The sequence below is a fragment of the Schistocerca serialis genome, chromosome 3, assembly GCF_023864345.2.
Source record: "Schistocerca serialis cubense isolate TAMUIC-IGC-003099 chromosome 3, iqSchSeri2.2, whole genome shotgun sequence".
Taxonomy (NCBI): Eukaryota; Metazoa; Arthropoda; class Insecta; order Orthoptera; family Acrididae; genus Schistocerca; species Schistocerca serialis.
This window is the reverse complement of record NC_064640.1, coordinates 271,113,490-271,136,757: the sequence shown is the minus strand read 5'-3', so window position 1 is coordinate 271,136,757 and position 23,268 is coordinate 271,113,490. Positions and strand designations below refer to the sequence as shown.

Below are 23,268 nucleotides of genomic sequence, written 5' to 3'. Positions count from 1 at the left end.
TGGCAGTGAATGTATAGAGAGTATTTTGGAGCACATGGCAAAGAAGAGCTTCACGACGTCCTTCAGTAGTGGTAACGGGGTGGGACAAGTGCAACGCATTGGGTGGAGACTGTATTAAAGATAACAAACCTTTGAACATTTCAGCTTCTGAAATAAAGTTTTTAGAAAACGAGTGCCTGTCTTCACTGAACATCCCTCGTACGCCAAGTATGTATCTGTGCTGTGTTGATGACTGCTATTAGTGCAAGTACAGTGTAGTGTAGTGTAGTGTAGTGTGATGTAACGTTTGTGGACTGGCAGCGAAAGAATGTTTCTAACCCAACTATGCACTTAATTCTTTAATTTTTAACATAGTCCCCTATTGGGTGAATGAATTTTGTCCAACGTTTTCCCAGCGAATACACTGCGTCTCTGAAGTGTCATTTTGCAAGGTTTACAAAATGCCTATCTGCGATTACAACCTCCTCATTCAAAAACGTCTGACGACAGAAATTTCTTCAGCTGTGGGAATAGGAGGCCGAGCGGCTCTAGGCGCTTCAGTCCGGAACCACGCCGCTGCTACGGTTGCAGGTTCGAATCTTGCCTCGGGCATGGATGTGTGTGATGTCCTTAGGTTAGTTAGGTTTAGGTAGTTCTAAGTCTAGGGGACAGATGACCTTAGATGTTAATTCTCATAGTGCTTGGAGCTATTTGATTTTTTTAAACCCGCGGCCGCTAGTTCAGTGTGCGTTAGATAATTATCGTGTACACAGCCCGTCTCACGTAAGATCGTGTGAAATGACAGGCAAGCTATTTTTTAGCCTTTGTTATAGAAAATACATTAGAAAACAGCATTTTACAGTCACAATTCCTTCAAGTATTATTCTTGTTAATCCTGCAAAAAAAAAAAAAAAAAAAAAAAACCAATGCCTTTTAATGTTGCCTATTGCGCAAGTTGACAAGCTCGTCATCTATTGAGCACCTTTTATTTGAAAGCAGCTAATTACGGACTCAAAGTATGTGACATCGAGACTTCTGATCCTCTTGTGTTTAAGAACCATGAATTCACTGCCACACATCGTGTTCTGGTTATGGATCATGCTGGAACTGAGAATGCTCTCACTTAGGCTGCAACATCTAAAAGCCAAGCCACGGAAACTTCGAATGAAACTCCAGCTGAACTTTACGTAGAGCAAAATGAACAATCAGGACCTTCTTCAAACAGTGCTCCCTCCCCCCGCCCCTCCCCCAGTTAAGGCAAAATGGCACCAAAGCATTTTTATGAAAAAAATTCAAAACAATTGCATAAAGAAAAAGCATGTACGAAAAACTGGACAACTCACAGAAAACAAAAAGCAAGTGTTTCCGGCAGATCACCTATGAAACAGATGTTGGTTGATACGGAAACGAACAAGGTAAAACAAGAACGTTTAAAGCAAGAAGAAGAAACTTTCAAAGTAAATTTAGTGCAATGTGCTACTTGTGACAGCATATACGCTGACTCACCAACAGAAACAGAACTGAGTGGTGAGGATGGCCAAGAATTGCAAGGAGGAAAATTTGTGATTTTTTTTTTCTAATGTAACATACTGATTTTGAGTTACATTAATTTTGAACACCATTAACTTTTCATTAAATACTATTCAATAAGAAATACATTTCAGTGTTTAATTAATTAATGGACTGCTTTACAATTTCAAAGAATAAAAATGTATTCACCATTGATCATTATTGCGATCTTGCCTCGTGGTCAAAGTAATCTTGCTCCAGTTCGGGGCTAAGTTGACACATTTGCATTATTTTTTGAAACTGGCAAAATAATTGTGAATATATTAAAAACCAAGCGATTTAGATAAATCAAAAGGGTCAGACTCAAGCGACTCGGTGAAATTATAGAACAAACGGGGCTTGAAAAAGAAGCACAGAGAGATGGCTTGTAGAAACTCAAGAGAGCGCATGAATCTACAACAGAAAGCACATATCCCCACATACAAAGTTTAGACATTACAGCATGGTGATCAAATATGAAGCTCCGTACATGAGCGAAACTTCAATTATCAACATAAAAAGCGCCGTGGAAAAGTCCTGAAGCAAGAACGAAGCATTATGACGAAAAATCTTTATTCATAAAAAACGGGGGACGGTTACAGATTGAAATCTGACAAAGAAACAGAGAAATTATCAAACCCGACTGCATACATTAAAAAACGAAGATTAAAATGTTATGGAGATTTTCAAAGCATCCCAACAACGAGGCTATCGTACAAGATTATTACACATATCGGAAAATTAAAAACTATACCATGGATCCAAAAATCTTACAAGGGGATCGAGGAAGCCCAGATAGAAGCAGTAGAAGTAGCAGACAGGAATCTATTCAGTCAAAAGGTAAACTTTTCAGCCAGAGACTAACGTTCCAAACAAAATGAAAAACCAAGGGGACTGAAGAAAGAAAAAGAACTCACGTAGAAAGAATCAGAGCCATACGGAAGGTCAGTAAAACGAATGTAAGAGTACCGCGTGATCCAAAAGGGTCCAAACTCAAAAAATAATAATAATAATAACTCGGAGGCACTCTTTCCCCTAAAATCCAATACATGTAACTTGCACTGTAGCAGAACTGCGACTTCTTGCTGAAATTGAGTAAAGAATCAATATTTGTATTGTTGCGCTGAAGTACTTACTACAGATCTACTGCTGAATCATTAAATAATCATGAAATACATTTTAATTAGTTGAGAGGAATGAAAGACTGCCGAAGTAACCTTAGTTGAAGTCCATGAGACGAGCATTTTGCTATTCTCGTCTACATTCACGTATGTGACGTTTTATGTCCCTACCGTGCCTGGAGCTATGAACTGGGTTTCAAGTACCCGGCAAGCCAACAGTTCGCTCTCCGGCATCGAGTCACCCTGCAAATCATTACTCGAGAAGTATCGCCACTAGGAGAGACATAAAACACACGACCGTAAAAAAGACCACTAAATACCTGAGCGTGGGAACTAAAATATTGAGAACAGTGAGGGTAAGTGCAGCTGGTGAGAGCAGTTAGTGCTGAGCTAGGCTAACGCTCAGAACACGTACTGCTTCCTTCTCCTTTTTATCGATCCGAAACTTGGGTGCGGAGCTTCCCTGCTACAGCTGAGCACACGGGTCGGCGTCGGCGCCGCTCTACGCACACAGCCTGCACGTGCTTTCACGCGTTAGCAGAACCTCAACGCAGAACAGACAATTGTGTGTTAGGAATTTCAGATCTATATCGTTCTGTTATCATTGTCTGAACATTGTTTGTAACGTAGTCGAAAAAGTGACAAACTGCGCTAAAACTACGTTGTTATTGTTGTTGTTGTTGTGGTCTTCAGTCCAGAGACTGGTTTGATGCAGCTCTCCATGCTACTCTATCCTGTGCAAGCTTCTTTATCTCCCAGTACCTACTGCAACCTACATCCTTCTGAATCTGTTTAGTGTATTCATCTCTTGGTCTCCCTCTACGATTTTTACCCTCCACGCTCCCCTCCATTACTAAATTGGTGATCCCATGATGCCTCCGAATATGTCCTACCAACCGGTCCCCTCTTCTAGTCCAGTTGTGCCACAAATTTCTCTTCTCCCCAATTCTGTTCAATACCTCCTCGTTAGTTATGTGATCTACTCATCTAATCTTCAGCATTCTTCTACAGCACCACATTTCGAAAGCTTCTATTCTCTTCTTGTCTAAACTATTTATCGTCCACGTTTCACTTCCATACACGCCGGCCGCTGGTGGCCGAGCGGTTTTGGCGCTACAGTCTGGAACCGCGCGACCGCTACGGTCGCAGGTTCGAATCCTGCCTTGGGCATAGATGTGTGTGTTGTCCTTAGGTTAGGTTTAAGTAGTTCTAAGTTCTAGGGGACTTATGACCTCAGCAGTTGAGTCCCATAGTGCTCAGAGCCATTTGAACCATTTGAACTTCCATACATGGCTACACTACATACAAATACTTTCAGAAACGACTTCCTGACACTTAAATCTATACTCGATGTTAACAAATTTCTCTTCTTCAGAAACGCTTTCCTTGCCATTGCCAGTCTACATTTTATATCCTCTCTACTTCGACCATCATCAGTTATTTTGCTTCCCAAATAGCGAAACTCATTTACTACTTTAAGCCTCTCATTTCCTAATCTAATTCCCGCAGCATCACCCGATTTAATTTCATTATGCTCGTTTTGCTTCTGTTGATGTTCATCTTACATCTTCCTTTCAAGACACTGTCCATTCCGTTCAGCTGCTCTTCCAGGTCCTTTGCTGTCTCTGACAGAATTACAATGTCATCGGCGAACCTCAAAGTTTTTATTTCTTTTCCATGGATTTTAATACCTACTCCGACTTTTTCTTTTGTTGCCTTTACTGCTGGCTCAATATACAGATTGAATAACATCGGGGATAGGCTACAACCGGCCGCGCGGGATTAGCCGAGCGGTCTTGGGCGCTGCATTCATGGACTGTGTGGCTGGTCTCGGCGGAGGTTCGAGTCCTCCCTCGGGCATGGGTGTGTGTGTGTTTGTCCTTAGGATAATTTAGATTAATTAAGTAGTATGTAAGCTTAGGGACTGATGACCTTTGTAGTTAAGTCCCATAAGATTTCACACACATTTTTTTTTTTGGGCTACAACCCTGTCTCACTCCCTTCCCTACCACTGCTTCCCTTTCATGCCCCTCGACTCTTATAACTGCCATTTGGTTTCCGTACAAATTGTAAATAGCCTTTCGCTCCCTGTATTTTACCACTGCCACGTTCACAATACGAAAGAGAGTATTCCAATCAACATTGTCAAAACCTTTCTCTAACTCTACAAATGCTAGAAACGTGGGCTTGCCTTTCCTTAATCTATTCTCTAAGATACGTCGTATGGTTAGTATTGCCTCACATGTTCCAAAATTTCTATGGAATCCAAACTGATCTTCCCCGAGATCGGCTTCTACCAGTTTTTCCATTCATCTGTAAAGAATTTGTGTTAGTATTTTGCAGCCGTGACTTATTAAACTAATAGTTAGGTAATTTTCACATCTGTCAGCACCTGCTTTCTTTGGGATTGGTATTATTGTAATACACGGTCCATTCACATTAATGCGACCACCGCCTATGTTCGACGTCAGAGTGCAATAACCACTCGCAAACAACAGCGGGCAGTACTAGCAGTTCAAGGTATATAAAGTGTGTAGGGGGGACGTAGAAAACAGTGCAGTCGTTGTAATGCGGAAACGGAGCGGTTTATCTGACGTCCAAAAGGGCATGATCGTTGGTTTTCGGGCCAGTGGTGGTAGCATTTCCGAAATGGCTAAGTTCGTAAACTGTTCGCGTACCGCCGTAGTTAAAGTATACCGTGTATGGCAAAGTGGAGCTATTCAAAACTAGCACCAAAGCAAGTGTGATGCACTACGGGCCATAGTTGATAGAAGTGGGGGAAATATATACTGGCAAATAAAAGTGTCTCCTCAGCGACCGTTCAGCGAACGTTGCTGTGCATGGACATCCACAGCAGACGCCATATTCGTCGGCGGCCAATATTGCAACTGGACGTCAGCTGAGTACTAACAAAAATGGTTCAAATGGCTCTGAACCCTATGGGACTTAACATCTGTGGTCGTCAGTCCCCTAGAACTTAGAACTACTTAAACCTAACTAACCTAAGGACATCACGCACATCCACGCCCGAGGCAGGATTTGAACCTGCGACCGTAGCGGTCAAGCGGTTCCAGACTGAAGCGCCTAGTACCGCACGGCCACACTGGCCGGCTGGGTGGTAACAGGTGGCCTTTTCAGATGAATAACGTTTTATGCTCCATCGAATAGGTGGTTGTTGGCGTGTACTGCGTGAAACGTCTGAACAAACACTCTGCAACAATCGTCGGAAGGGTCCAGGTCGGAGGAGGGAGTGTTATAGTCTGGGGAATGTTTTCGTGACTTTCCCTGGGTGACCTTGTCATTCTGGAAAGCACACTGGATTAAGACAAGTATGTGTCTGTCCTTGGGGACAATGTCCACCCCTACGTGCAGTTCGTTTCTCCTCGGCACGATGCCATCTACCAGTTGTCAATGCAACGTGTCACACAGCTCGCAGTTAAGCACTTGGTTTGATGAGCACCATACTCCCTTAGCCACCAAACTCCCCGAATATAAACCCAGTTGGGAAAATCTGTGTGAGCATCTCAACTGGATTGTATGTGCCATGGATTCTAAACCGAGAAACCTAGCGCAGGTGACTACGGTACTGTATCGGCATGGCTCCACATCGCTGTCGGTACCTTCCAGAATCCCACTGACACTCTTCCCGTACGTCTTGCAGTGGTACGCGCAGCAAAAGATGGTTATTTAGGCCTTTGACAGGTGACCACATTAATGTGATTCGACAGTGATTGGATAGTTTGTTGGCCGGCCGCTGTAGCCGAGCGGTTCTAGGCGCTTCAGTTCGGAACCGCGCTGCTGCTACAGTCGCATGTCCTTAGGTTAGTTAGGTTTAAGTAGTTCTAAGTCTAGGGGACTGATGACCTCAGATGTTAAGTTCCATAGTGCTTAGAGCCATTTGAACTAATAGTTTGTGGTTGCTGTGGTCTTTAATCCGAAGTCGATCCAATGCAACTTTCCAAATGGTTCAAATGGCTCTGAGCACTATGGCACGTAACAGCTGTGGTCCTCAGTCCCCTAGAACTTAGAACTACTTAAACCTAACCAACCTAAGGACTTCACACACATCCATGCCCGAGGCAGGATTCGAACCTGCGACCGTAGCAGTCGCGCGGTTCCGGACTGCGCGCCTAGAACCGCGGGACCACCGCGGCCGGCGCAACTTTCCACGCCAGTCTACTATATCCAAGCCTTTTCATGTCTGCATAATTACTGCAACCTACATTCTTTTGAACTTCCTTATTGTAATGAAGCCTTAGTCTTCCCCTACAATTTTTACCCCCCCCCCTCCCCGTCAATCACTTCCCTCCATTACCAACCTGCCAATTTCTTTATGCTGCAGGAAGTGTCTCATCAAGCGATCCCTTCTTTTAGTGAAATTGTACCATAAATTTTTCTCCCAGATTCGATTCAATATCAAGCTTCGATACTGTTCTTGTCTCATCTGTTTATCGTCTATGGCTCACGCGTAAGACACCACTCCACAATAATAACTTAAGAAACTGCTTTTTAAAGTTTAAATTTATATTCGGTATTAAAACATTTATTTTCTTCAGAAACTCCTTTCTTATTATTGCACTTGATATCTTCTCTACTTCGGCCATCGTCAGTTATTTTGCTGCCCAAATAGCAAAACCCATCTACTACTTTTAGCGCCGCAGTTGCTAATCTGATTCCTTCAGCATCGCCTACATTCCATTACCATTCCTTTACTTTTGTTGACGTTCATCTTATAACATCTTTTCAAGACTCTGTCCATTCCGCTCAACTGACCTTGCAAGTCTTTCGCCGTCTCTGAGTGGATTAGAATGTCATCGGCAAATCTCAAAGATTTACTTTCATCTCTCACAACCCTAATACCCTTTCCAAATTTCCAATATGTACTGAAAAGCACATTTACTATGATTTAATGTGGGGAACGCAACACATATGTCCATATGCGTGATGAAAAAAGTGAAAATTCAATTTATACTGACTGGATTCAGATTAAGAATTTCCGTAATTTTCCTAAATTTATTATTCTCGGCAATTGGATGCGTGCCTTCTAAAGGACATGGCTGCTTCCCAGTCCTTGTCCTAAATGAGCTTCAGCTCTCTCAACAGTGACTACTTCGTTGACGAGACGTTAAGCCCTAATCTGTTTATTCATTCCATTACAAGATTGATTTTACAACTGCAAAAAATGGTTCAAATGGCTCTGGGCACTATGGGACTTAATATCTGAGGTCATCAGTCCCCTAGAACTTTGAACTACTTAAATCTAACTAACCTAAGGACATCACACACATGCATGCCCGAGGCAGGATTCGAACCTGTGACCGTAGCAGCAGCGCGGTTCCGGACTGAAGCGCCTAGAACCGCTCGGCCACACCGGCCGGCTTTACAACTGCATATACGGAACACCCTGATACTAAGGTCAAAGCAGAGTACGGCACATCGAATCAAGCAAAATATTCCAGATAACCATAGGTCGGAATTGTACTGTTGTGGAGTTTATGGCGATAAAATGACAGCCAATCAGAGACGATTACGACAGGCAAGAACACGTTTCTGGGTGTGTCTGGCAGTGTGACTTTGTCTGACGAAGCTGCTGCTGTGTTATTCTGTTAATAGTGTTAATGACACTACGGTACTTCAAGCGTAGTTGATTTAATAATCAAGCTTTACTCGCTAAACATCACAGAAAACTCGCATCTGACGTAACCAGCCGTGGATAGGAATTCAAAGTTTGCTTAGCTTTGGCGGTTCAGCTGAAACCATTACCTTCAGCTAATACAATTAGAAACTGCGCTCTTTAGCATAACAGGTACTAACTGGGGCATGCTAGTTTAAATGCGCACACTTCCACGCGCTCGTCAGTGATTGGCTGTCGTTTTATGGCCGCAGCTGCGCAACGGCTCATTTCCGACCGATGGCTACTTGGAAACGTACAAAGCAAATTCGTATGATACTACTGGCGTAAAATCAGTCGCCTAGTCTGAAAGCGTTTTCTTCCGCCGCGCAAAGTAGCCTCTTTCCTTGTGAATATGTGAGAGTTGTGTTTACGTGTATTTGTGGGATGTAGGTGAGTGTATGGATGCATGGTGTTATGTTTGTATTGCATGACGACGACGACGACACGATGGGGGAGGGTGAAACCCGGTGCCGGTACATAACCTCCTCCACTCGAATAACACCAAAGGGGACGCCGAGCTTAACTTCCCCAACCAATGGACGGCAAAAAAAAAAAAATTGGCACTATGGGACTTAACATCTGAGGTCATCAGTCCACTAGAACTTAGAACTACTTAAACCTAACTAGCCTAAGGACATCACACACATCCATGCCCGAGGCAGGATTCGGTCGCGCGGTGCCAGACTGAAGTGCCTAGAACCGCTCGGCCACACCGGCCAGGTGTCACCATCAACAGTGTCGCATCCTCTCGCTTCATGAGCCACTGCGCAGACATTTGGAATTTAATCCAGGCGATTGGCGCAAAGACTGGTGATCAGAAATCTTACGCCACGACCTCTCCGGCCTTTGCCGGCCAAATACTAACAGTGAAAATTTTCCACCACCGATATTCGAATCAGCTTATCTCAGAGTCGAGCGCCACTGCACAGGCGAGCATTAGCGACCTCGGCTACGGGGGCAGGCGGTTTCACTTGTATTGACATGCAAATGGCCGATATTGGAACAGAAACCGCACCTTAGTCTTCATATTTTATTTATCGTCAGTTTTGCAGTAAGTGTTATCCAAATATTAACAAGCGTTATAACGATGTACTCTTCTTTCCAAGGGTTGCTAGAAACAGAACACAGTCGCTTATGTACCTTGGCAAATAGATGCAAAAGTTCCGAGCATTAAACATGCAGCAAACACCTCGCTCCAATGCGTACTATCCCACCTCGAAAACTTCGTTTCGAACATCTGTGAAATATTAGACACATTTACTTTGCTGCCATTATATATCAATGGGGAAAGTTGACCACACACTACTAACGTAGTGCCCTTGCCCATTATCCTCATTACTCCGAACACATCACTGGTTCCCGCACTGAAGGGATCATTGGGCCGCCTCGCCCGAGGTGTCAGACACAACATATTCTCTTTACATGGAACAACTTTCATGTACTCCGTAACTCAATTCATACTGCATGTACTTTGTTCCATTCTTAACCACTTCTTTTCCCACCCTAGCAACGAGTCTCTGGTACCTCTATTCTTTCCTTCAGGCCACTGGAAGTCAACCCCAAGCAATCATGTGATAGTTCTGAATAGGTTGCTGGAGAGTCTTGCATATGATCTCCGCTGCAGATAAGCATAATTATTCCAAATAATCGAGGAATTCTATTCGTCCAACCTAAATTTGATTTTATGCGTTCGCCTCTCGTCTTTTCGATGCATAATAGTATCCTCAGAGAACAAGGAGGTGTTTTCATACTTCAGACTTATCGTATAGTGTAATCGAATAAATCTGTATTCCTTCTTATTAGCTTGTGTTTATCCAAATTAGCTGCTAACTCGTGGTTTCTATATCATTCTTGGTTGCCTTTGACTTACTTAGCTTCCTGAACATAACGGCATCGTTTAAAAGTCGGTTTCACAGCCGATAATGAGCCTTCGTCTGGTACAGATGGATAGCAAAGGATCATTGAAGTCTTCTGAATGAATTATAAATACAGCATGAAATTTTTCTTTTCTACCTGTTGGATATGATTTGCCTGCAAACACCTTTCCTTACATCAGCTACAGCTTTATCTAAATCACTCGAGGTGAATGAAAGGAAAATTAAGGGTTATGACTACATTATTTTTGCCCACCCTTTCTCTGTGGTTATATCTCTGACGAATGCGTGCATTATTGGCTATTCTATAGAAAATTATTCTTCCCAATGCAAGCAGCGATGGACCGTGCGAATAATAGCTACATATATTCCTGCATACGATAATTCTTCAAGATTCCGCCAAGTTGTACATTTTTCAAGCATTTTTCTTAAATTGGCACTGCATATGCATTTCATTTCTCTGTAACGTTTCCGTAACTCGGGAAACTAAAAAACAATAATCATTGTATCTGATATGCATCTCCGTCCTTTGTTCTCGATACCTTCTATTATGCATTCACCCGGTCACCCACCGTCATCTGTTTGCCGGCGTGAGTGGCCGAGCGGGTCTAGGCGCTACAATGTGGAACCGCGCGACCGCTACGGTCGCAGGTTCGAATCCTGCCTCGGGCACGGATGTATGTGATGTCCTTAGGTTAGTTAGGGTTAAGTAGTTCTAAGTTCTAGGGGACTGATGACCTCAGATGTTAAGTCCCATAGTGCTCAGAGCCATTTGAACCCTTATCCGCACATCCCTGTCGCCACCTACATCACTCATCCAAGAATCACAAATACGTGTGTAGCACTGTGCTCTAGGTTACAAAGCGGTTTAAAACATGGGAACATCAGATTCTATTTGTATATGTGCCGACAAGAGTAAAATTAACATTGTTAAATTTTAAATACTAGGTTTTTCATAGTTTATGAGGGCGATCTAAGTAGATGACATAATAGTAATGCTGGTGGAGGTAACCCGTTGACCAGGTGAAATGAAGAATTAACAAGCCACACAGGGAAATCTCCTTTCACAAACAAAAGCGCTAACGCCTGCCATTTGCTTTACCCAGGGCTGAACTATTTGACAGTTACATTCTTTATCACTGTGCGTTGTTATACGGTGTGACTCATGTCGGTTGTGTGTGAAGAAACATTACTGAAGGCCTCATTCAGTCCAACAAAGTTTCGAGATTCGATTAATAAAAAATACAGAAATATTAAGACGGCGGTTTTAACGCCTCACTTGTTCTATATAGTCTCCCCCTACTTCAGTACAACGCACAGAACGTTCATACAACCACACGAAAACGCCAGGAAAGTCCTTCTTTGGGATGTTGCTAAACTCGCGCGTTACTTTGACTTGAATGTCGCTTACGTCGATTTGTGGTAGATTCTTACCGATGACACCAAACCTCGTCACCCGTGATGATTATTTCCAGAACAGAACTGTCCTCGTTTTGCTTTTCAGTCAAGCTGCGGCAGACGTTCACTAGTCATTGTGTTTGTTCGTGAGTCGAGGTGTGCGGAATAAACTATGAACACACTTTCCTCTTCAAAACATTCTGGAGAGTGTTTTGAACACTTGATTTAGAGATGTTGCTCAATTTCGATTTGTGATACAACAACGTCGGCACACCGGCCGCACGTCCACTACTTTAACGCTGCCTGCTGACAACTGACTGGTCACATGTACATCTGTTGTTTACAGTTGTTAGTTCAAGTTGCCACAGCAGTTACAGCGCTGATGTATCTTATACGGCAGAAATAAAATCAGTGTAGGAACTTTTTGGATGGATGATGTACGTTTAACAGTTATGACAAACAGTAAATTTTATTACAACAGAGTGGCACTTACCCTTGTACTATCCTCAACGTAATTTGCTCCGTGGATAGGCTGAATGTTATGTAACCAGACAAAACAGGCTTATGCTGTCATGTATTTCGCAGTCACTCGTTTGGAGTAAAACGCTAACAGGTTTTCAGAAGGAAGAAGTAACTTTTGTCACGCATCCTACTGTAAAACTCTATAGAGAGCGCTGGCGCAAAAGAGATAAAGTTGTTGCTTTCATCGCGATATGCTTACAAGTAGAAGCGGAAGAGGGAATGGTGCAGGGCAAGGGAGGCAGATGGGGGCATTCAGCTCTAACGACGGCATGGGAAATGAACGGTTCATACAAAGGCACAGAGATCAATAGCCGAGTTGACCAACTGTGCGTTCTTACGACTATACCGCCCTGCTCTTCCACCTCAGGTGCCGCCAGCTCTTCGGGCAGCCACTTGTGAACGCAAGTCTCCATTGAAGTAAACGCTTCCATTCGCCGCCCCTTGAGGGCGATATCGCATGCGAAGCACAGTGAATTAAACCACGACAGATATAAGTTATCGCGAAGATGTTATGCGCTCTCTTTAACGAAAGGAAAAGAAATACATATTAGCGTTTAGCGCCCCATGGGCGACGTAGTCATAAGAGACGTAGCAAAAACTCGGGATGATGTGGAAGGAAATTGACCGTGTATTTTTTAAAGAAACAGTACAAGAATGTACCCTAACTCGGGGAAACCACGAAAAATGTTCATTTTAATGCCTGGACGGGGGTCTGAACTTCCGTCCTCCCGAATGTAAATCCGGAGTTCTACCATTGCGGCACCTTACTCAGTTCTTCTTAACGAGCAGCCATTGAGGCCTGCAATTAGAGTTTCGGAATTAGTATGCTTTAGAAAATTATACGAACAATCGAGGAGCAGGAAAACAACATATGCTTATTTCCCAACGATGACAGAAACACAGCAGTTTGAAAGTCATGACGTTTGTCACGTTAGTTACTTGAGTCCTCTGACATATTGGTGTTTGTGGGACTGGTTGCTGTGGGGACCATTAGAACCTGATGTATAATTCCAAAGAAGTAAGCAAGGTACGAACTGCCTGCTCGCATTTGAACTGTTCATGTGCATCACTCGCAATAACCAACGCACATCTGCTTACAGAAACCGGAATAAAATGAAGCTGGTGGTGGTAATTTTGATTAATTGTATAGTGAAACTTACAATAAAATCACAATTGATGAGCTGTTAATTTACTATAACTTGTACCGTTCTGAAACATGACAGTTTCAAATAGGCGTGATGGGATCCGCTAAGACTAGAGTTTACTTTTACATGATTTTTTAGGCTTCATTTGTGTCACAGGTTATCAAATGATCGTTTTCTCCTAAAAAAGCTGTGCATACAGGGCCTGGACTATGAAAACAGAGGCCAAACAAAAGCATCTGTCTTCTAGTGTGTGTGTGAAGGCAATTTGTATTCAACTGGGAGTCAATATCCCAAGTTCCAAACGCTGGTGAGTGTGATCCTGTAGGATCAGTCGAGTAAAACTTGCGCATTATCATGGAGGATTGTAGGCTACGAATGCGAATTATGTTTAAAAAAACCGAGGAAGTTCTACGGCTCTGCTGGAACGATTCTGATCATCCGTAAGGTTCACACAACACTAGACAGTGGTTTCACCATGGATCCTGATTTGCGACCAGTAAAATTCCACATAAGGCTGACCAAACTATTATTACGGATATCCGTCGTATGCTTTAATACCCTGGATCATATAACTTAGCCGTTGCTCTTTGCACGTAATCTCGACAGTTTCTTAAAAGTCGTGTGAATAGCAGTGCATCGGGCCGAATACCACTATTCCATTAGTGAGCAGTTCACGATTTGGGTTATTGTGTTTACTCCTTCTGTTGTCATTCAACTGGCTCTTCAGAACTTTTGTAAGTTCAAAGATGTTTGAGACAACACAAGAAACATGCGTTCCATATAAGATAAACACAACGAAAATACTATTCAACGTGATAAGCAAAAATCGTCAAAATATTTGTGAGTGCCTAAAAATATCTTTCTGCTCAATTTTGTGATATGGCGAAACGGTGGCGGTATCATTATTCTCACATAAATGCCGTTGTTTTAAATGATTTCGTGTGGGTGGGAGCTCGGATCAAAAATCTAGTGACTTCAGCCAAGCCCTTAATGGACCTAATATTCAGGAGGTCTGAGAAAGTTGAGTTAAATTTCAATACCGGAGTTCGCTCCAAAAGAACAGCAAACAAAACAGCAGAGAACACGAAGGGCTCATGTAACTCACAAATCATTGCCATGGAAGTTCTGGGCGCAGGGCAAATGTGCTGTCTGGCATGATGCAGATCTCCAAATTCGACGGCTAACAGCAGAAGCGGAGGCGCCAGATTTCGAATTCACGAAGAGTAATTCGTGTTTGCCAGGTTAAAAAGTCCCGCCCACATCTGAACTCGGTATCCATTACAAACAGTAAGAGAGAGAGAGAGAGAGCGAGAGAGAGAGAGAGAGAGAGAGAGAGAGTTGGGGGTGGGGGGTTGGGGGAGGGGTTGGAAGGAGGGAGGGAGGGCAGACGTCACACGGATATCTCGAGAGCATCTGTCCTTCTGAGATGCTCATTTATTTCTTAAAACACGACGATCGTGACGGGCGTACATCTGATGAGGCGGTAGCGCGACGTAAGGTATTGCAGACCATTACGTCACGGGCACTGATGTATGGTAGCTGTGCACTACTCTCCGATAGCCGAGCGGCTATCGTGGCCCGGCTTGGCCACTCCTTGACCCGTATTACGCACAGCCAGCGGTCAAGTAACCGACGCTGCTTCTCAGCACAAGGCGTCCATTGATTCAATAAAAATTCCATAATATACAGTGGGCGCCGCGTGATGTTCGCTGACAGGTTCTCTTAGTCATGATTCCACTCTAAAATTTGGCCTTGCTTTTTTTGCTATCAGTAAAAGGCGAGCGATGCAATAAAAAGACTTGAGATGATCGTGAACGCGCATAATTTGCGTATGAGATGCAACTAGATGGCTGTAATAATGACTCTGAACCAGGAAAATATTTAGGAAAGAACGAAGAAGTGGTTACCAGTGTCTTAAACAGATAATCTGTATCGGTCTAATGCCTTCTTTGAGGGGGATGGGCGGACAACTACTTTATGTAATTAGTAAACAACTCGAAGACTGTTCAGCAGAAGGTCTTCTCTTCGAACATTTCTTAAACTGCTCTTCGTAACTATGACAGTATACAACTTTCACAATTTACATACATACATACATTAATCCTTGTTCCATGGATCACAAATACAACATTTCGTAATGATGTGGAACGTGTCACTTTAAAATTAGTTTTATTTACACAAAATAATTAATTTTTTTACCGTTACTACTTCATATCTAAGAATTTATCTACTGAGTAGAATGAGTTGTCATTCAGAAATTCTTTTAATTTGCTTTTAAATGTTGGTTGCCTATCTGTCAGACTTTTAATACTACTTGGCGAATGACCAAAGATTTTTGTAGCAGCAAAATTCACCCCTTTCTGTGCCAAAGTGAGATATAATCCAGAATAGTGAAGATCATCCTTTCTCCTAGTGTTGTAACTATGCACGTCGCTGTTATTTTTGAATTGGGATGGTTTATTAACTATAAATTTCGTAAGTGAATATATGTATTGCGAAGGTATTGTGAATATCCCGAGTTCCTTAAACAAATGTCTGCAAGGTGATCTTGGGTGGGCTCCAGCTATTATTCTGATTACACGCTTATGTGCAATGAATACTTTCTCTCTTAATCACGAATTGCCCCAAAATTTGATAACATATGAAAGAAGTGAATGAAAATAAGCACAGAAGACTAATTTACTGTTATTTATCATCAAAATTTGCAATAACGCTAATAGCATAAGTAGCTGAACCTAACCGTTTCAGCAGATCATCGAAGTGTTTCTTCCAATTCAATTTGTCATCAATGCACACACCCAGAAAATTTGAGTATTCTGCCTCAGTAACAGACATCTGTTCATAGTCTATGTTTATCAATGGTATTATGCCATTTACTGTACAGAATTGTATAAACTTTGTTTTCTCAAAATTTTGTTCATATAGTATAATCCTCCTCTGCCTCTCTTCCAGATAATATGTTTTCATTGTTGAGCACTTTACATACTCAATTTGTCGCCTTCGTCTGCTTGTGACGGAGTTCCATAGACTCTCCCGTCATCTGCTCTTCGAACAGCGGTATTAAATGTTGCCTTACATGCCATTCTCGTGTGTAGCACGACATCTCAACTTAATTCAACCCCCTCTGCAGTTCAAAAAGTTCAGTTTTCACAACCACAAAGCCAGACAGACCGAACACACACACAATTAAATGTTTACTAGACTGAGATACAGAAATCTTCTTCTTGCTGAAGACACTTGAACAATTGTACTCAAGCGGTTAAAGGCGCTACAGTCTGAAACCGCGCGACCGCTACGGTCGCAGGTTCGAATCCTGCCTCGGGCATGGATGTGTGTCATGTCCTTAGGTTAGTTAGGTTTACGTAGTTCTAAGTTCTAGGGGACTGATGACCTTAGAAGTTAAGTCCCATAGTGCTCAGAACCATTTGAACCGCTAGACAATAATTTTGTGTTGGGGATATTTATTTTAACCGTATCGTTTCCACATAATACAATCCATTTTTGTCGTCAAGACCTCAGCCGAATCTATTCTTTCCTCGAGCAGCAACGGCATATCTCGCAAACATTCTTTTATCATGATCTTTTACTCTTCTTATATTTTTCCCCGTACGTCTTTTTAATTTTACTCTAGGCACACAAAAAGAATGATACGTGGCAGTGCATTGGTTGTCGTGCGCCTTTACGAATAACGATATCCGATGGTTGAGTTTTGAGTCTGCTCGTTTCAGAATTCACCAGTAATGAAATATCTGGTCACTAAGGACGACGTTCAGGGACTGATGATACTGCACTGTGGTCTGCTATTATGATGTCTTACCGTCGTCATTATTATAAAATTTCAAGAAGAACTGAACTTGGTCCAAAACTGCTTTAGAGAAAATGTAGTTAAATCAAGTATAGAAAAAAAGTGACAATGTTCTCCTCACAAAAAAGAATACACCGATCAATGACGACTCAATTCACTGGGCATCTTTAATAATGTATCTCTGAGTTATGTTTTACCAAATGCTATTATTTATTGGCATATCTTTAAAGGAAAGAACTCCACCAAAATCTAAATACGATCGTGAAAAACCACTCTGTAACCGAGAATTTTAACGATATTGCGCTTGGGTTAAATATTATAAAGCAAGGCTACGAGAACTCCAGGCCATTCAGAACGATGTCTTTAGTCAATAACTGAAACTCCACGTATGAAAACGATCTCCAGACATTTATGAATAACTGCAAGCGGATTCCCTCACTATAATCGTAAAAAACCAGCTCCAAAACTCTTCTAAGACACTGGCAAATTGGAAACTGAGGACGGTGATAAAGACATATAAGTTACTTATCGCGCAACACAAGCATAGTTCTCTAAGCGCAATTAGCGCCAAAATTGGCGGCCAAAGAGTAACGAACAACATTGTTTTGGTAAGACTTTATGCTTAACTGGCGACAACAGGAAAGACTGGTCGGAGATTTACTCACATGCCCGCACAGGCGAGTCGAAGTAATAAATACGATCCCCGAGCCTCACATGAAACAGTTGTTAAGACAAATTGGTTGCTCGAGACATGTATTTACTTGCATGTCACCGCGGCATCAGCGTTAAGACAGTCTAATCAATCACGCAGGTCTGATGCCCGACTGGAGACAGCTCGGAACGATATAACGCTGCATCAATACGTGACTCCAGTTCTGGGGAAAGGAAACGGTAGACGGATTCTTACTGGGAAAGTTCTCTAAAACTAAGCTCGATCATATTGAAATGGTGTAGCAATTCTCATTTATTTTTCAGTATCAGTAGCACATTTTTAATTACGTGACATGTTTCGATCACTGTGGATCATCATCAGATCGAAGTAGTTACGTCAAAATCCTATCTTGTCTGTTCATAACCTCAGATTTAAGCAGTTGCGCCAGCAACACATCTTCGTATTCACAACTTCATATCAGAGTACTGTGATATGAGATTCTGAACAGACAAAACGGATTGCTGACACAACTACTTCCATATGAAGGTTATCCAGAGTAATCGAAACATCTCATGTAATTAAAAATGTGCAACTGAGATTGAAAAAATAAACGAGAATTTTTTTAAAATATCAGTAAAGTTGCTGATTCTTTCAGGACGAATGTATCGGCCATAGCTCGAATTTTCTCCGTGTTTGCACACCATAATGTGTCCGTTATACTGCAGCATCGACAGTGGGTTCTCCTTTTTATTTTAAAAGCTTTCAGAATAAGAACTTAAGTGCAGAGGACAGCACAGCAATATCTAATCATATCTTTTTGTCGTCCGAAAACTGGTTTGACGCGGCTTTCCATGCTGGTCTATCCTGTGGAAGGCTCTCCATCTTTGTACAACTGCAATCTACATAAATTTGAACCTGCTTACTGTAGTCACGCCTTGGTCACCCTCTACGACTTTTGCCAGCCCAATTCTCTCCGTTGCTAAATAAACAATTCCTTATTGCCTAAGAATGTGTCCCACCAACCAGTTTCATCTTTTAGTCAATTCTATTCAGTACTTATGAGTTAGCCGATCTACCCAGCTAACCTTCGGTATCCTTCTGTTGCACAACATTTCAGAAATTTTTATTTTATTCTTATCAAAATCGCTTCTCGCCTATATTTCAATTCCTTACAAGACATATCCCAGAAAAATACCTACAGAGAAGACTTCCTAACATTTAAATTTATATTCTATGTTAAAAAATTTCTCTTTTTTTGTAAACATTTGTCTTGCTATTGTCAATCTGAATTTTGTATTTCCTATAACTCTGCCTTCGCCATTTATTTTGCTGTCCAAATAGAGAAACTCACCTACTATTTTTCGTGCCTCATTCCTAATCCACTTCCTTCAACACCGCCTGATTTAATTAGATAAACAGTGTCAATGACGGTTACAATGTCTGTGTCTATACAGTGTTTGTACCTTCACATTAAAATGCCCTTCAGACACTGCTCTGACGTTTACAGTGTGGTAATTATTACGAAAGAGATTCGAGTTTTGCGAATCCGGATTAACGTCAACTGTTTGTGACAAACGAAAATTGGGCCGCACCGGAACTCGAAATCGGATTTCCAGCTTATCGCTAGCGGTCACCTTAACCACTTAGGCTGCTCCAGCACACTTCTAGGACTGACCCAAACTTTCACATGTCACGGAATCCACAACTCTTACGCTCGCACATTTCGTGATTCCCGCACAGCGAGAGAGAAATACTATTTTATTGTCATTTTAGCCCGTCAAAACATGGTTACATTAGTGATGGTTACAATGTCTCTGTTGACACAGCTGCTGTATCTTCACTTTGTAATGTCCTTCAGACATGCCCAGTAAACATGGGTCTAAAATGCATACGTCAAGAGCTACGAGCATTTGTTCAGTAGAAGAGATATGTTTCACAACACCGAAGATGAAAAAGTGTCCATAGCTCCTAAGGGGTTTTATAGTCGAAGTTTCAAAAAAATCGGTTATTTTATTGAATATTCCGATACCTTATATTATGGACAACATGTGGGCGAAACCGTTTCGCCCGTAAACTAGTGAATACAGTCAAAATACACGATCATCGGACCGGCAGTCCCGCGTCATTGAGCGCCTACGGACGGCGCTCGGAGGCAATCACATCTGTACACGAAGACCTATCGAATGACAGTTTACTGGAAATATATGTTGGCGCGAAAACTCAAAACTCCAACGAGTCTATAAATTTACTGATTTGGATGCCGAAAAACTACTCGGCCGATTGTGATGACACTTAGCTATTTTCGTAGAGAACTGAACTGGCTATGGTCGCTACCTCTAAAACTTAAACCATTTTCAAAATATCAATTTATTACGTACATTTGAATCTCCAAACAAAGCCGATTTTTCTTACCTTTTTTTTCAAACAGCACGACATTTTTTCACTTTTCAGAGGTTTTGACCATAGATACACTCATACATTTTAATCGTTCAAATGGTTCAAATGGCTCTGAGCACTATGGGACTTAACATCTGTGGTCATCAGTCCCCTAGAACTTAGAACTACTTAAACCTAACTAACCTAAGGACATCGCACACATCCATGCCCGAGGCAGGATTCGAACCTGCGGCCGTAGCAGCCGCGCGGTTCCGGACTGCGCGCCTAGAACCGCTAGACCACCGCGGCCGGCTCATACATTTTAATATTTTTTTTTTTTGGTCTGGTCTGTTTCAGACCACGCAGTTACGTGAATCAGGTCCACCCGCCTACCGGTACATGGCGTTCATTACGATCTTCGGCGCCATTTTGCTTAATAACCCCTTAATATTTTTGGACAAAAAACTTTTTAACGCAGGTAAAATACAGATGAACAAAACGATAGAAGTATTGTTTGACTTATCGTTTGATCCACCTAAAAAAAAAGTTGAAAACCCTCTTAACGTACGCCCTTTAGAGCCCATGTTTACGGGTCACTTTTTTTCCTGTTATGATTCGTACTACCACGTCTCAAAACACGGAAAGCAAAGACCTTGTAGTAGAAGAGATTTGTTTCACAGAATCGAAGATGAAGCAGCACTCATAGCTCTTAAGTTATGCATGTTAGAGCTCATGTTTACTAGACTTTTTTGTTTGGAATGGTCGTTCTTGTTATATCCCTGGATATTGATTATTCCTCCTGGGACACCCTATATATGTGTACAGTAGCAAGTCCTTACGAGTTTGTCACAAACATGTTTTGCATCGCAACTGCACCACAGTTTTCTGTGAACAGTAGCGACGTTCTCCCGGCGCTGTGGCCTGATTTCCATTGTATTACCTCGTATTGTAACTGTTCGACGATGGCAAGCTACTGTTGTTTACGTCTTTTGTCGATGCCACCTTGGCTTCGTCATATTAGGCTTAGTTTGCGTTAGTCAGGTACATTTCATCATATTTTTAGCTAATATTTTCTATATATGTGAAATTAGTACATTTTCATTGCGTCATGAGTTGTTGTTGTTGTTGTGGTCTTCAGTCCTGAGATAGGTTTGATGCAGCTCTCCATGCTACTCTATCCTGTGCAAGCTGCTTCATCTCCCAGTACGAACTACAGCCTACGTCCTTCTGAATCTGCGTAGTGTATTCATCTCTTGGTCTCCCTCTACGATTTTTACCCTCCACGCTGCCCTCCAATACTAAACGTGATCCCTTGATGCCTCAGAACATGTCCTACCAACCGATCGCTTCTTCTAGTCAAGTTGTGCCACAAACTCCTCCCCAATTCTATTCAATACCTCATCATTACTTATGTGATCTACCCATCTAATGTTCAGCATCCTTCTGTAGCACCACATTTCGAAAGCTTCTATCCTCTTTTTGTCCAAATTATTTATCGTCCATGTTCCACTTCCATACATGGCTACACTCCATACAAATACTTTCAGAAACGACTTCCTGACACTTAAATCTATACTCGATGTTAACAAATTTCTCTTCTTCAGAAACGCTTTCCTTGCCATTGCCAATCTACATTTTATATCCTCTCTACTTCGACCATCATCAGTTACTCTGCTCCCCAAATATCAAAACTCCTTTACTACTTCTAGTGTTTCATTTCCTAATCTAATTCCGTCAGCTTCACTCGAGTTAACTCGACTACATTCTGTTATCCTCGTTTTGCTTTTGTTGATGTTCATCTTATATCCTCCTTTCAAGACTCTGTCCATTCCGTTCAACTGATCTTCCAAGTCCTGATTTATTGTTTACAATATGAAGACTATCTAGCAACTGTACAGGGTGTCCGAAAAGACTTTCCCTGATTACATAAATTGATAACTCAGGCTAGAAGTAAGATACAAATATGAAACTGGTGTCTACTTGTTTACAAACTATCAAAGTTTTTTTCACAAACGTTTATTATTTAAGGCATACAAAGTGCAAATCGCTCAGGCCTTGTTGCCCAATGACAGTACACGTCGATATGACTTTGCGGTCGAAATGCTATCGCGTATTGAGGACGATGATGGTTATCTCAGACGAACTGCCTTTTCCGACGAAGCGACCTTTCTTGTCAGTGGAGTAGTGAATCGCCATAATGTGCGCATTTGGGGTTCACAACCTCCTGGCGAGGTCACGGAGTGCACCAGAGGCAGTCCAAAGGTGAATGTTTTGTGCGCGCTATTGCACGATCGAATTATCGGGCCATTCTTCTTCGCTGAGGCTACCATCACATCCGCAGTGTATCTGGACATGTTGCAACTGTATGCTGTTCCTCAGCTGCTTCAGTGTCACCCCGATGTCTTGTTTCACCAAGACGGTGCACCGCCTCATTGGGGTTTGAACGTGCGTGCCCATCTCGATATGACCTTTCCTGGGCGATGGATTGGTTGTGATGGGCCAACGGTTTGGCCTCCCCGCTCTCCTGACATAACCCCATTAGACTTCTTTTTATGGGGTCACGTCAAGGACGAGGTCTACCGAACACGTGTACCAGATCTTGAAATCCTGCGGCAACGGATAACCACAGTCGTTGAATCGATCCCTCCAGTGATGTTGGCTAATGTGTGGACGGAAATTGAATATCGCCTAGATGTGCTACGTGCTACCAAGGGTGCTCATGTGGAAGTTTACTGATGTGTGTAAAAAACTTTGATAGTTTGTAAACAATTAGACACCAGTTTCATATTTGTACCTTACTTCGAGCCTGAGTTATCAATTTATGTAAACAGGGAAAGACTTTGAAAATTCCTGGCAGATTAAAACAGTGTGCCGGGCCTAGACTCGAACTCGGGACCTTTGCCTTTCGCGGGAAGTGCTCTACCAACTGAGCTACCCAAGCACGACTCACGCCCCGCCCTCACAGCTTTACTTCTGCCAGTACCTCGTCTCCTACCTTCCAAACTTTACAGAAGCTCCCCTGCGAGCAGGGTGGTCCATTGATAATAACCGGGCCAAATATCTCACGAAATATCTCACGAAATAAGCATCAAACGAAAAAACTGCAAAGAACTAAACTCGTCTAGCTTGAAGGGGGAAAACCAGATGGCGCTATGGTTGGCCCGCTACATGGCG

The 23,268-nt window shown here is 42.3% G+C and overlaps 1 protein-coding gene across 1 annotated transcript in view; it reads right to left on the bottom strand.

The window, feature by feature from the left end:
• Nucleotides 1–23,268, bottom strand: part of LOC126470783 (plexin-B) — a 1,233,199-nt gene that overhangs the window by 95,228 nt on the left and 1,114,703 nt on the right. The gene's annotated exons all lie outside the window — the stretch shown is intronic.